The 6,307-nt window shown below is 37.4% G+C and overlaps 1 pseudogene across 1 annotated transcript; it reads left to right on the top strand.

The window, feature by feature from the left end:
• Nucleotides 1-3,828: 3,828 nt before the first annotated feature.
• On the top strand, nt 3,829-5,900 carry LOC309869644 (vesicle-associated membrane protein 7 pseudogene; annotated as a pseudogene). Its single transcript has one exon. The product of its transcript is annotated as a vesicle-associated membrane protein 7 pseudogene (transcript).
• Nucleotides 5,901-6,307: the final 407 nt, after the last annotated feature.

The following is a 6,307-nucleotide window of genomic DNA, read 5'->3' as shown; positions in this document are numbered from 1 at the left end:
AAAAAGAATTGGAAAAACATTCCATGCTCATGGATTGGAACAAATGTTGTTAAAATGTCTATGCTACTAAAAGCAATCTATACATTTAGCACAATCCCTATCAAAATACCACCGGTGTTTTTCACAAAACTAGAACAAACAACCCTAAAATGCATATGAAACCACAAAAGACCTTGAGTAGTCAAAGCACTCTTGAACAAGCAAAAGCAAACCTGGAGGCATCATGATTCTAGGTATCAAGCTATATTACAGAACTCTAATCATCAAGACCATATACTACTGGCACAAAAACAGATATGTAGAACAATGGAACAGAAGAGAAAACCCAGAAATGGACCACAACTACATGGTCAACTAAGCTTCAATAATGCAGGAAAGAATATCCAATGGATATTCAACGAATGGTGTGGAAAAACTGGATAACGACATGCAGAAGAATGAAACTGGAGCACTTTCTTACACCATACATAAAAGTTAATTCAAAATGGTTGAAGGACTGAAATGTGAAATAGGAAACCATCGGACTCCTGGAGGAGAATATAGGCAGGAACCTCTTTGACCTTGGCCAGAGCAGCTTCTTACTAACACATCACCAGAGGCAAGGTAAACAAAACCAAAAATGAACTATTGGGAGCATTTCTATCTCTGGTTCTATTTTTGTGACAGTACCATAATGTTTTGATTATGGAAATCTGGAATGGTGATATTACCAGATTTGTTTTTCTTTCTCAAGATTGCTATGTCTATTTGAGGTATTTTGTGACCAAGAAAAAAAAAAGAAAGGACCCAAATAAACACAAACAGAAATGGAAGAGGAGAAGTAACAACTGATACCACATAAATACAAGTATTATAAGAGAATACTGTGAAAAATTATGTGCCAACAAATTGGACAACCTAGAAGAAATGGATAGAATCCTAGGAACATATAATCTTCCAAAACTGAATCAGGAAGAAATAGAAAATCATTTTTTTATTTTATTTATTTGAGTCTTCTTCTCTTTTAGTCTTAGTGTAGCCAAAGTTTTGTTTACTTTTTTATTTTTATTTTATTTTATTTTATTTTATTTTATTTTATTTTATTTTATTTTATTTATTTTATTTGAAAAAGAGAGATCACAAGCAGGCAGAGAGACAGGCAGAGAGATGGATGGGTGGAGCAGGCTCCCTGACAAGCAGAGAGCCCAATGCAGGGCTCCATCCCAGGACCCTGGGATCATGATATGAGCAGAAGGCAGAGTCTTAACCCACTGAGCCACACAGGCACCCCTGGTTTAGTTTTGTTAATCTTCTCTACTATTTTTATGGTCTCTGTTTTATTATTTCTGCTTCGGTATTTATTACTGCCCATTTTACCCCAACAATTATTCATTTGTTGATTTTCTGTCTGGATGGATAATCTACTATTGAAAATAGGGTATTAAAGTCTTCCACTCTTATGGTTTTGTCTGTTTCTCTCTTCAGACTTTTTTTAAAATATTTATTTATTTTATAGAGAGAGCATGGGATAGGGGCAAAGGGAGAGGGGACAGGAGACATTTTTTTTTAAAATAAACATATAATGTATTATTAGCCCCAGGGGTACAGGTCTGTGAATGGTCAGGTATACAAACTTCACAGCACTCACCATAGCACATACCCTACCCAATGTCCATAACCACACCACCCTCTTCCTACCCCTCTACCCCCTCAGTTTGTTTTGTGACATTTAAGAGTCTCTTATGGTTTGTCTCCCTCCCGATCCCATATTCTTTAATTTATTCTTTTCCTACCCCCCAACCTCCCCATGTTGCATCTCCACTTCTTCATATCAGGGAGATCATATGATGGTTGTCTTTCTCCAATTGACTTATTTCGCTAAGCTTAATACCCTCTAGTTCCATCCCTGTCATTGCAAATGGCAAGATTTTATTTCTTTTGATGGCTGTATAGTATTTCGTGGTGTGTGTGTATATATATGTGTACACACACACACACACACACACACACACACATATATATATGGTATGTATATATATATACATACCACATCTTCTTTATCCATTCATCTGTTGATGGATATCTAGGTTCTTTCCATCGTTTAGCTATTGTGGACATTGCTGCTATAACCATTTGCGTGCATGTGCCCCTTCAGATCACTATATTTGTATCTTTAGGGTAAATACCCAGTAGTGCAATTGCTGGGTCATAAGGTAGCTCTATTTTCAACTTTTTGAGGAACCTCCATGCTGTTTTCCAGAGTGGTTGCACCAGCTTGCATTCCCACCAATAGTGTAGGAGGGTTCCCCTTTCTCGGCATCCTCACCAGCATCTGTCATTTCCTGACTTGCTAATTTTAGCCATTCTGACTGGTGGGAGGTGGTATCTCATTGTGGTTTTTATTTGTATTTCCCTGATGCCAAGTGATGTGAAGCACTTTCTCATGTGTCTGTGGCTATCTGGATGTTTTCCTTGCAGAAATGTCTGTTCATATCCTCTGCCCATTTATTGATTTAATTATTTGTTCTTTGGGTGTTGAGTTTGCTAGGTTCTTTATAGATTTTGGATACTAGCTCTTTATCTGATATGTCCTTTGCAAATATCTTCTCCCATTCTGTCAGTTGTCTTTTGGTTGTGTTAACTGTTTCCTTTGCTGTGAAAAAAGCTTTTAATCTTGATGAAGTTCCAATAGTTCATTTTTGCCCTTGCTTCCCTTGCCTTTGGCAGTGTTCCTAGAAAGAAGTTCCTGCAGCTGAGTTTGAATAGGTTGAAGCCTGTATTTCCCTCAAGGATTTTGATGGATTCCTTTCTCACATTGAGGTCCTTCATCCATTTTGAGTATTTTCATGTGTGGTGTAAGGAAATGGTCCAATTTCATTTTTCTGCATGTGGCTGTCCAAATTTCCCAATACCGTTTGTTTAAGAGGCTGTCTTTTTACCAGTGGACATTTTTTCCTGGTTTGTTGAAGATTAGTTGACCATAGAATTGAGGGTCTATATCAGTACTCTCTATTCTGTTCCATTGATCTATGTATCTGTTTTTTGTGCCAGTACCACACTGTCTTGATGATGACAGCTTTGTAATAAAGCTTGAAGTCTGGAATTGTGATGCTACCAACTTTGGCTTTCTTTTTCAATATTCCTTTGGCTATTTGAGGTCTTTTCTGGTTTTATATAAATTTTAGGATTATTTGTTCCATTTCTTTGAAAAAATGGATGGCATTTTGATAGGGATTGCATTAAATGTGTAGATTGCTTTCGGTAGCCTAGATATTTTCACAATATTTATTCTTCCAATCCATGAGTATGGGACATTTTTCCATTTCTTTGTGTCTTCCTCATTTTCTTTCATGCATACTTTATAGTTCTCTGAGTATAGATTCTTCATCTCTTTGGTTAGGCTTATTCCTAGGTATCTTATGGTTTGGGGTGCAATTGTAAGTGGGATTGACTCCTTAATTTCTTCTGTTTTACTGTTTGTGTAGAGAAATGCAACTGATTTCTGTGCATTGATTTTATATCCTGACACTTTACTGAATTCCTGTACAAGCTCTAGCAGATTTGGAGTGGAGTCTTTTGGGTTTTCCACATAAAGTATCATATCATCTGCAAAGAGTGACAGTTTGACTTCTTTGCTGATTTGGATGCCTTTAATTTCTTTTTGTTGTCTGACTGCTGAGGCTAGGACTTCTAGTACTATGTTGAATAGCAGTGGTGATAGTGGACAGTCCTGCCATGTTCCTGACCTTAGCAGAAAAGTTCTCAGTTTTCCTCCATTGAGAATGATATTCGCTGCGGGTTTTTCATAGATAAGCCAGTATTGTTTTAAGAAAGTATTCATCATGGTCCGCCCCTGGCTTATGCCGCTCGATTTTGAGCCTACGCGCTCTTAGGGGGTGCCCGGACAGATTGAAGCCATGGCCATTCTTTTTGCAGTCGTCGCCAGGGGAACAACTATCCTTGCCAAACATGCTTGGTGTGGAGGAAACTTCCTGGAGGTGACAGAGCAGATTCTGGCTAAGATACCTTCTGAAAATAACAAACTAACGTACTCACATGGCAATTATTTGTTTCATTACATCTGCCAAGACAGGATTGTATATCTTTGTATCACTGATGATGATTTTGAACGTTCTCGAGCATTTAATTTTCTGAATGAGCTAAAGAAGAGGTTCCAGACTACATATGGTTCAAGAGCACAGACAGCACTCCCATATGCCATGAATAGCGAGTTCTCAAGTGTCTTGGCTGCACAGTTGAAGCATCACTCTGAGAATAAGGGCATAGACAAAGTGGTGGAGGCTCAAGCCCAAGTGGATGAACTGAAAGGAAACATGGTCAGAAACAGATCTGGTAGCTCAGTGAGGAGAAAGATTGGAATTATTGATAGATAAAACAGAAAATCTTGTGGATTCGTCTGTCACCTTCAAAACAAACAGCAGAAATCTTGCACGAGCCATGTGTATGAAGAATCTCAAACTCACTATCATCCTCATCATCGTTTCAGTCGTGTTCATCTATATCATTGTGTCACCTCTCTGTGGTGGATTTACATGGCCAAGCTGTGTGAAGAAATAAAAAAAAAAAAAAAAGTTGTCATTAACCAAGGATATGAGACAACAAGGAGTTAAAAGCAATCCATGTGACTTAAGCCTTTGAATACTGACAGATGGTGTCTGCCAGTATCTTCAGCTGTCTTCTGTTTCTTTTTTGTTTTTAAATCTTGTTGTATGTGTCCAGATTTATCTTTGTCTAGTTTATTCTAGTGTACTTCAGATTTAACCATTTATTGCAGAAGTACCTTTAAAAGGGCTTTTGTTTCTTTAGTTTGTTAATTAGAGTCATCTATTTAGAGAAACAGTTTATTTGTAATTGCACAGAGCTGTCACCAAGGTAGAAACCATCAGTCTTACTAGCTGTCTGCTAAGACTTTGGATGAACTTTGTATTCCAGACACAGAGAGCATCGCTAACATCTCATCTTTTGCTATTGAAGAGTTTTAGGTGCTTGAAAACAATTTAAATGGAAAATCGTTATTTGGGGAATTGTAAATAATTTGTTGGTGCTGCTTGTTTCTAAGAGCCCATGCAGGTAAAGTTTTAAACATTTTCTGTCAGTTGTATGGGGAACATTTTGCTAGCCCATTAGAAATATACAGAATTAACCTTTTCCTTCTAGTATTCACTTTCAGGAAGAAACTTTTGACCTTTCACAAACCTTACAGAGCATGATATCCTCTCTTTCCCCCATTGCACTTGATTTGAAAAGATGATGGCTTAAATATTGTTGAAGATTGTGGGGTTTTTTATATTTCTTTCTTTTTTGTGGATATTTAGGGCAATTGTATAGTTAATAGAACAGGTAGTAGATGAGGTGACGAGGCAAATTCTTCTGGCTCACCAGAGAAAAATAAGACAACCATGGTGATATACTAGTGTTCAGGTGTATGAGGGAGAGGTAGTATGGGACATAAGCCCAAACTGAATATGGTCAACAGTCAACTCTAGGGTTTGGGTTTGACTTCTGTTGAATAGTAGTTTCAGTATCCTTTATGGATTAATAAATTCTGTGATCTGACTATCTTTGAAGAATCCTTTTGTGAAACTGGAGAGTAGACAGTATGATATGTAGAAATAATACCAGCCAGTTTTTAACATCCATTTAACTGCAGTGCGGGAAAACTGGAGTGTAATCATACTGCTTTGGCTTCACTGGCATCTGTTACCTATTAATGTACTTTTGGTGTGTATCTGAAAGGATATTTGCTGCCCTAAATCATGTATTTATCAATAAATGCCAGTAAGTGGAAATTATATTACATTTGACTATTTTCCAAATGAAAGAGCAAAGTAGTCTATAAAACCTAGCCACCTGTGTAATCCTAGTCATGTGCCTTGAATATATATGTGTCTCATAATCTGGCTCTTGCTACCTGTTCTTCCATCTAAACCTTTTGATTCATGCTACTAGATTCATTTCTTTGACATATACTTTAGGCCCACTGGAACTCCTTTCTTGATGATCACACATGGCGCCAATGTTTCTTGGTCTTCTTTATCAACACTAATGCCTTTTAATTATATCAGCATTTCCTATTGGAAAGTGAGTAGCTTCCCTAGAATCCTCAAGAAGTGACTACTGAGTTTTTTCTTTTCTTTTTTTTTTCTTCCATTTTAAGTGATCTCTTGTCATGCTTTAGTACATTTTTACTAGGACAGTTTGATCTCATGTTTAAGTGGCCTCACGTGGAATGGACCAACCCCCCCACACACACACCCTCCCCCAGGTTATCAGATAACGCAGCACCTAATGCTGTTTATGTAATAAG

This window comes from Mustela nivalis (genome assembly GCF_964662115.1).
Source record: "Mustela nivalis genome assembly, chromosome: 7".
Lineage (NCBI taxonomy): Eukaryota > Metazoa > Chordata > Mammalia > Carnivora > Mustelidae > Mustela > Mustela nivalis.
The sequence above is the reverse complement of the archived record's forward strand: the minus strand, read 5'-3'. Positions and strand labels throughout refer to the sequence as shown.